This window comes from Elephantulus edwardii, unplaced genomic scaffold (assembly GCF_000299155.1).
Source record: "Elephantulus edwardii isolate Elephantulus edwardi_28Jun2011 unplaced genomic scaffold, EleEdw1.0 scaffold00024, whole genome shotgun sequence".
NCBI lineage: Eukaryota > Metazoa > Chordata > Mammalia > Macroscelidea > Macroscelididae > Elephantulus > Elephantulus edwardii.
The window spans coordinates 4,413,019-4,422,631 of record NW_006399774.1 but is presented as its reverse complement, the minus strand read 5'-3'; positions in this window follow the sequence as shown (position 1 = coordinate 4,422,631).

Below are 9,613 nucleotides of genomic sequence, written 5' to 3'. Positions count from 1 at the left end.
TCCTTGTCAGAGCAAAGACACAGTCCCCCATAGATAGAAAGTACAGACGTGCTGAGATGCACGAACCCCTTCCCCTCTCAAGGATAACATGACCCTCTTTGCCTCCTGTTGTTGTGTACTGTAGAGTTAAATCCGATCCATAGCTGACCCTCTGATGGATTTTCAGAGGCAGTTAATGTCACGGATGGAGATTGCCTATTCTTTTCCCAGGGAGCAGCTGGTGTCCTTGAACCACGTGCCTTAGGGATGGCAGTGTAGCTTCTTGCCACTAGGCCACCAGAGGGAAAAAAAACCCCAACCTAATAACCTCTATGTTTTTCCTCTTAAAAAACTCGCCAATTAAAAAAACCTATTAAAAAACTTCAAAACAGTTCAAAAAACACAGCCATTTTAAAAAAAATAATAAAATTTTATACTGTATTATTTATAAGATTTGTACACATTGTTTTTAACACCAGATCTTTCCCATTTCCTCCATCCACCCCTCCGTCCACCCATCAAATTGTGCGACTCTGTGATTAATGCGCCCTCACCCCCACCCCTCTGCTCACCAACCGCCCCATCCTGGACCATTATGCATGTTCTACAATAATGGTCTTCTACAGTATTTGTCCTTATGGGACTGAGTTAATTCACTTAGCATAATACTCTCCAGTCCCTCCCAAGTTAGGTTAGTGATTTACAAAACCGTTGCTCCTGCGTGCTGAGTAGTATTCTGTACTGTGAATGTATCATAATTTCTCAATCCATTCCTTTGTGGTTGGACATTTGGGCTGTTTCTATGTTTTTGCAATGGTGAATAACGCTGCTATGAATATTGGTGTACAAATCTCCGTTTGTGCCTCAGTTCTCATTTTTTCAGGGTATAATCCAAGTAGTGGAGTAGCCGTGTTATATGGAATTTCTATGTTCAGCTTTTTGAGGAAACACCAAACTGCCTTTCAGGGTGGTTGTACCATTTTACAACCCCATCAACAGTCTATAAGAGTTCCTATCACTACACATCGTCTCCAAAATTTATTACTTGCAAAACACAGCCATTTAAAACTGTGGGCACTAAAGCTCTGTCAACATAATAAACATCTTTTTCTCTTACTCTTAAAATGTTCATAATAATTTACTCTCAAAACATCTCCCCTAAATGTCAATTTTTTGTAGTACTTGCACCTGCTAGGGACACCTCTACGCCTGTGTATTGCTGTGATACCAAGCAGGCTTCTACAGAGCTTTCAGACTCCGATGAACTAGGGAATCAAGGCCCAGCAATACACTTCCAAACATGAATCAGCAAAATGCTCCCAATCATTCCTACCCAGCACTGTTGAGTATGAAGTCACCAGGATTTAGGGACCGGCTTGACAGCAGCAGCCAAAACAAAATGCTTTGTACGTCAGACAAGAACTTTGATTTCTCAAAAGTTGCATTATTGGAGGGAATATAAACCCTAAGCCAATAAACTAATAAGATCATTTTAGTTGTCAATAAGTGCTGTAGAAAAAAATATAATCAACTTAGTAGATAATAACAAATCTGTAGTAAAGAGAGTGGGAACTTGGGGGTATATACAAGAAAACAAACAGATCCATCCTAGAGAGGGTTAAACCAGTCTACTCCTTGGAGGTAAGGGTTCTGGGGCTTCGTCTGACATACTTTGGACATGTTGTAAGGAGAGACAGGTCCTTGGAGAGGGACGTCATGCTTGGTAGGGTGGAGGGACAGCGCAGGAGGGGAAGACTCTCTATGAGGTAGATTGATTCATTGACTGGGGTAATCGGGATGGGTGTGTCAGAGGCAATGCGATTGGCACAGGATGGAGCAGGGTTTAGGGCTGCTGTACATAGGGCCGCTATGAGTCGCAAACGACTCGACGGCACATAACAACAACAGAAACAACACTTGCTTATATGTCCAAAGTTAGCAAAATAGAGTTTAACCATACCTGGTTAGTTCTATTGATGCCTTTGAGCTGTGTTGGAGGAGAAGAGCTGAACATCCCACGGACGGCCAAAAGAACAAATAGGTAAGTCTTGGACAGGATGCACCAGAGTGCTCTTTGGAGGCAAGAATGATGAGGCCAGTACGAATTCATCTTAGCTCACCAATGCCTGGGATATTGATCGTTATGTGTTCCATTTCCTGTTTGACTACATTATGTTCCTAGATCCATACGTTATGTTCCAATTATTAGTAATGGTTATTTGCAGCTGTTTCTCTTCATTTTTTAATGTCTTCCAGTCTGATAGACTCTGCTTCCAGTAGTGTTCCTCTGTTATTCATTCATAGGGTTGTTGTAGGTTTTGAAGTTAATCCATAAGTGAATCACCAATGCTACTTCTTAGTCTGTCTTAGTCCTAAAAGTGCTGAGTAACCGCGAGCTTTTCCCCATACCCTTAACCTTGCCTGTAGATGTTTCCTCAGAACTTTTTCTTACTCAGACACATTTGGGAAGCTAATGTCCCCTGTCTCCTCTATGTTAGGATACATAACAAACTAGCTTTGTCCATACTGTTGCTGTTTGCAAGATTGGTTTTTCTGGCAGCGGGCCGCAGAACTGTGTTTCTCCACAAACATCATCATGTGTGTTGATTGTGGATCCAAGTAAAATAAAGTTGCTGACAACTTTAACCTTTTCCTCATCTGTCATGATGTTACTTTGGTTCTGTGGTGAGGATTTTTGTTTTCTTAATGTTGAGATGTAATCCGTACTGAAGGCTGCAGTCTTTGATCTGCAGTAAGTATTTAAGTATTTACTTTCTGCAAACAAGATTATGACATCTGCTTAATGCAAGTTGCTTGGCAATTTTTCCTCCAATCTTAATGCAGGTTCTTCTTCATATAGTCCAGCCTCTTGATTGATTTGCTCAGCACACAGATTTAATAGACATAGAGAAATGATAGAATCTTGACAAACACTCTTCCTGATTTTAAATGATGCGGTATTTCCTTGTGTTTGGATAACAGCTTCTTGGTCTATGTATCGATTTTTGCATGAGGACAATTAAGTATTCTGAGGCTCTCATTGTTTGCAATGTTATTCACAATTTTTTTTTTATGATCAGAAACTTTGTATAGTAAATACAATACAGGAAACCATCTTGATGGCATTTGGTTTTCAGCCAAGATCTATCTGACATCATCAGGGACATACCTTGCTCCACAGCCTCTTAAAACTCCAGCTTAAATTTCTTGCAGTTCTCGGTTGATGTACTGCTCCAACAGCTTTTGAATACTCTACAGGAAGATTTTTCTTGCATGTGATAATAATGATATTGTTCAATAATTTCCACATTTGTTAGATCACCTTTTGTTTGATTGGGGGTAAATGTTATTCTCTTCCAGTCACCTTGTTACTGTGGGGGTCATTGTCCTGGTTCACTCTGCTCATCTTGCTCAAGCCAGGAGGGAGCGACTGGAGGGAAGGGACAGTGGTCAAGCTATCAGGGTGGTGCTGTGTACAGTCAGTTCAGTGTTCTTTGGGAGTTGACTTTCATGTACAGGATGGTGGCCCCTTCACAGGATGAACCAGTGCTGAATTTGTTCGGAATAGTTCCAGTGGAAGCGAGGTCTTTTTTGAGTAGTGAGTTAAGAGGATAGGCTGAGACCATGTAACAACATGAAACCGAGAAGAAAGGTGAGGAGTCGGAAGTGAAGATAAAAAACAAGGATGGATTTATTAGGAAAGGTCCATCCCAGCCTCTTCCTGTGGCAAGAGAGTAATGGAGGAGGTCGTGTGCCACGAAGGGGAGGTCACGGTTTTGGCCTTGGGGTTGGAGTCTGCCCAATGAAACACCATCATGGAGAATTCAAACTTTAGTGGGTGGTTCGTATTCTGGTCCACTGTTCTCTGATGTTACTTCTGTACCTAAAACATGTTTTCCACATGTCAGTATTCACTTCCTGGTTCTAATGCTCATGTGACTTCTGCCTTTGTTAACTTCGTGTTTCTAATCCAAAAAAGTTGGCCTTATTTTTTTAGCAGAGACTGCTGAGTACATCCAGAGTTGCACCTGTTTTCTGAAACACCAAATTTGGTGTTTGGTGTTTCATCGATTCCTGGGGCCTTACTTTTTGCTGATGCCTTCAGTGCAGCTTAACCTTATTCCTTTAGTAGAAGGTTCCTGATCATATGATATTTCCTGAAATAGTTGTCTACCATTTATTTTTGGTGCTTTGACTCTCTGTTCCTTCACTGAAAAGTTCATTTTTTATTTCTTTTCAAAGGTACATAGGAAGTGATGGGGAAATATATAGGAAGTTATAGATTCTGGTGGCCTAGTGGCAAGAAGCTGCACTGCAATCTAGAAGGCACAAGGTTTGAGGCCACCAGCTGCTCCAGAGGATGATGTGTAATCTCCTCCCATACGACTAACTGCCTTTCAAAACCCGCTGGAGGGTCAGCTATGGGTCGGTTCTGACTCTATGGTACACAGAAACAATATAGGAAGTTTAGGTTATGGGTTTCCAAATCTGTTTCATTAAGGGACACTTTTTTTTAGGGTATATTTGTAGGCTAGGGAGCTCTGGTGGTGTAGGCTGCTGACCCAGATGGTGCCTCTTTTATGGTTCAAATCCAACAGCACTTTTATGAGGGGGAAAAAAAATCTCCTCCTATACGATTTATTGTTATTTATTACTACCTGGTCAGAACAGATTCCTAGCTGAGCTGCTAGCAAGCTCTCAGAGGCTGGAAATCACACAGGAGGAGACTGTTCATCTTTCTCTCTTGGAGCAGCTGGTGGATTCAAACCACTTGCCTTGGGGTTGGTGCCCCAAATCTTTACCCCTAGGCCACTGGAACTATTAACTACTTAGTTATCACAGTAAATACACTGTAAATTTTTGCTTTTTCAGGATTACATCTATCTCGTTAGGTGTTTAGGCAATCACAGGGCCAGTTTATCTGGTTGAGGGTCTTCTTCTCTTTGACTGATGCTCTACCTTTTCAGGCATGATGCCCTTCGCCAAGAAATTGTTATTAGATGCCATCAAGCCAAGATTGACTCACCATAACCTTATAAATCATAGATCTGAACCTTACCTTATCCTGTGCCATCCTCATCATCTCTGCCACACGTGTGCCCATTGCTGCAATCACTGTGTCAATCCACTTGGTTGAGGGTCTTCTTCCCGTTTGCTGACCAGCTAATTTTCTAAGTGTGATGTCCCTCTCCAAGGAAAAGCCTCTTCTAGCAACGTGTCCAAAGTGAGTATGTGACAGGAAGCTTTGCTATCATTGCCTCCAAAAGTACTCTGGCTGTACTTTCTCCAAGACTTACATGTTCCTTTGGCAGTCCATGGGTTGTTCAGTACCCTTTTCCAACACCACAGTGGAAAGGTATCAGTTCTTCTGTAATCCTTATTCATTGTCCAGCTCTCAGATGCATAGCAAGTGACTGAAAAGACCATGGTCTGAATCAAGAGCACTTTAGTCTTTAAACTGACATTATTGCTCACCAGAAATTTGGAGAGCTCTCCAACTGCAGCCTTTTCTCCTTGTCTCCTGACTGTTGGTAGTAAGGGTGTTGATTGTGGATCCAAGACAGATTGTGACTTTGTGGCAGAAACGAAACTGGAAATCAAATGGTCACATTTTGTACATCCAATGATTTATACATTACAAATGACTTTTTCAAAATCACAAATGGTAACTTTACACTTGGATCTCAAATGATGGCCTGCATGGGAGTCAGAGTTCATCTGCAGAAGGAATCTTTGAAGAAGCTCAAGGAATGCATAGGCTGAAGGATTGCATAGAAACCATTGTTTGGTTGACCTTCATCTAGTTAGTAAACATGGCTTGAGATGAGAAGGGGAAGGATTCCTCACCCAGCGCTATTCATCAAAATAAGGAACTTCCCGCCCCTCAAAACCCATCAAGTCTAACAGAACTAACTCATCTGACTCAGCTTAGAAGTGACCTTTTTGTCGCATTTATACAAACTACCATACACCTCCATTGTAAATGAATTTAAAGAAATGTTAATTGCTTGTTGCTTTCTTTCCTGTTGTGCTAAGACTAACCTCAATTGTCTCTTCTCACTCTGGAGTTAGAATCCTGTGTTGCTTGTCTGATGTTTCTAAACAGCTGTGTTATATATTTTGCCCAGATTGCTTTTGTTTAAAGTTTGAAAAAGAAATCTAATTGAGATTAAATTGGTTGGAAGCGCTATGTATCTACTATATATTTTTTCCTTTTTAATGAATAGCTAATTCTTGAGTTCTTAGTCTAACAGAACTATAAATTACTTATTCTGAGATTATGAATATTTATTGCTTTGAATGGTTTTTCTAACTGTTAGAATAGTGCTCTTTCCATACATCTGTTATATCTTGTTGTGTGTCTCGGGTCAGAACTGACCCATAGCTGATGTCCAGCGGGTTTTCAGAGGTGGTTAATGGCACAAAGGAGACTGCTCATCCTTCTCTTACAGAACAGCTGGTGGATTTATATTACGTGTTCCTTCTGGATTGCAGGGCAGCTTTTTACCAGAGCTATAGATCTATATCGATCTTTCTCTGTAAAATCTATTTTGGAAGATCTATTCATACACTTGTACTTTATTACTCACTCAACACCTGCCTACTATAGAAAGTAGAAATCTATTATAAGTGAATTCTTACTGAAAAGAATAATGCCCGGTGAGTAGGCACATCAACTCCCATATCTCTTTCTTTTTAGTAAAAAATTTATAATTCTTTAATATGTTCATATTCCCAGCCATTGTATACTTTTATATGATATATCACTTTAGCACAGAGCATAATCATAATGTGTGGGTGTAGAAAGGCTCCCCTTTTGGAACTCTCAGTGGGTCAAAGCTTTTCATTGGTAAAAAAAAATGCTGCCATATTTTTTAAATTTTATTAGAATAGTTTGTGAAGATTAATGCCTTTTAACTTTCAAGTAAGTTCCACAGTAAGCCTATTTACTGTCTTCTGATGGCTATATAAAATAATAAAAATACCCTCTACATTTTCTCAGATTCTTTAGGAGCGTTAACTTTTATTTGAGATGTGTGGGATTCTGGAGGAACATGAATAATTCATTGACCTCGTCAGGGGAGTGCAAGTCCACGACCAGAATTTTTGCAGATCCTTCTTCGGTAACCCTGAGATAATAATTTAGGGTCTGCAGTGTAGATTCTTTAGCAATATAATTTCGTCTTTTGAGTGAAAGGGAAGAGAGAGAGAGAGATAGCAATACAATTTCCTCTTTTGAGTGGAAGGAGAGATAGAGATAGAGAAATTAGTAAAAGAGAGAATAGTAAGAGATAGAGGGAGGGAGAGGGAGAGAAAGAGGGAGAGGAGGGTGAGGGAGAAGAGGGGAAGGGGAGAGGGAGAGGGATGGAGGGAGAGGAAAGGGAAAAGGAGAGAGAGGGAGAGGGAGAGGGAAGGAGGGAGAGTGGTACAGAGAAAGGGAGGAGGGAGAGAGGAGCACGATGGGGAAAGAGAGGGAGAGAGAGAAATATTGTTGTTATGTGCCATCAAGTCACTTGCGACTCATAATGACCCTAGAAAGTCTATTATGTGACTAATTTTGATTAGAGAGTTCTCTGAAATAAGTTTTTGGATTCACTGATAGCAAAAATGGTAGGTGCAATCATTTTCTCTTTTTGATACTAATTTACTTAAGTCATTGAAATTACAACTTAAATTAGATGAACTGGGAATATACTTCCCAAAATACTAATATTCAAAGACCTGTGAATTTCTTTTGATGGTGAAAGAGGGTGTAGCATTCCGTAGTGTTTTGCTCAGCTGTCTGCAAAGTTGTCCTGAGTTGGATGGTAACTAGCAATTATATCGTTCTTTCCTGGTCTTTCACTGAGAAAGTACACTGAGTACTAGAGTAAGTGAGTCCCTGTTCCAGGACAAATCAACGCAAGGCCCAGGACGGTACTGCCTTCAGAAAGTCTCCCTCCCTCTGGCATCCTCATCATACTGTTCCTGGGGCACGCCAAACCCAGGGAAGCCTGAAATCAACTTGAAGATAAAGCATCATTTACATGAGAATGTTACTAACCTGTATTGCAAATGCACTTCATTCCAGTCAAGGGCTATGCTGGTAGGAGCTCCTATGGTTCTCACAGTATCCAAGTTGGGAGTGGGAACTGCAGTTCAGTATCACACATTCTGTAAAATGCTGATTTACAACTGAGAAGAAGTTATAGTCTAAAGAAATTTGATTCCTTCTTTGCTGTCTTAAAATTTTAATGGAGTGGTAGCTCTCCTCTTCCCCACATTTCAGACAAAGTCCAGCAGGGAAGATAATTGGATTTGTTTAAAAGATAGAGCATTTCCTCTAATGGAAGCTGTATAATGTTGTTGTTGTTAAGTGCCATGGTAGGTGACTCATAGTAACCCTATGAAGTCCTCGACACTTGGCGTGCCTTACACTTTCATCCTCTCTCCAAGTACATAGGGTTTCTGGAGGCAAGCTATTTACGGAAGTGGATGCCACTCCTGCTTCCAAGCTTGTTTCAACCAGGAAGCTGTATAGTATGTAATAAAAACCAAGCGGAGCCCTGTGATTTACTGTGATCGGGTAAGATCGCATTGTTAAGAGATTGCTGTTCAAATCACCACTCTGCAAGAGAAAGATGGGCAGTCACCTCTCCCTAAGATTGACAGTCTTACGGGAAAACCAATGGAATGTCCCTGTGAGTCAGAATCAGCTGGGCAGCAGTGGGTTATGACTGGAATAAGGGAGTGTTACAGGCACTTGACATGTGAGGTTTTGCCAGGTTTAATCAAGAATGAGGAAATTGTAGCCGAAATACTCCCTAAACATGGTTGCTAAGAAAATGTCTCCAGCTGTTGTAGGTATCAAGGGGATGATTTCTGAAAGAGGTCCAGGGGCCTCTTTGAGTAAGAACTAGGAAGTTCTGACTTAGAAATACAAGAAAGACATCAATACCAAGTGAGAGCAAGAGAAATAAACTGAGTGAGGTTTATTTGATGTTCATAACAGACTCAGGACGGGTCAGGACATACTGACTCCATTTTTTTTTAATCTTAAAAAGAGTTTGCGTATCTTTTGGTAGCAGGGAGTGGGGTTTAAACCTTCTAATGGATGTATGGTGGCTTTGGCCATCTCATTTATCTTTTCCTTGAGTCTTTTTGCCACATTCCTTGAGAGTCTGTTTTTGTTGTCATAGAGTGCATTCCTTGAGGGTTGGTTTCTATTGTTATATTGCTACAGCCTTTGTCAAAACCAGTTCTGATTGATCTCCATTGTCAGCGTGTCCTTTGCCATTCCCTGTCAGTCAGTAAGTACCATCAAGTAGAAACCGACTCCTAGCTGACAGTCTAGTGGGTTTTCAGAGGCAGTTAATTGCACGGGAGGAGATTGTCCATCTTTCGCCCACAGAGCAACTGGTAGTTTCAAACTCTGTACCACTGGGCTGGCAGCACAGCTCCTTACCACTAAGCCACCACGCAGAGCTCCTTATTGTCTCACTGCACTCCTTCATCTTACGTTCCTCCTTTTGCTTAATTGTTGTTGTTGTTATGTGTCGTTGAGTCGTTTGGGACTCATAGCGACCCTATGTACAACAGCCCTAAACCCTGCTCTATCCTGTGCCAATCACACTGTCTCTGACACACCCATCCT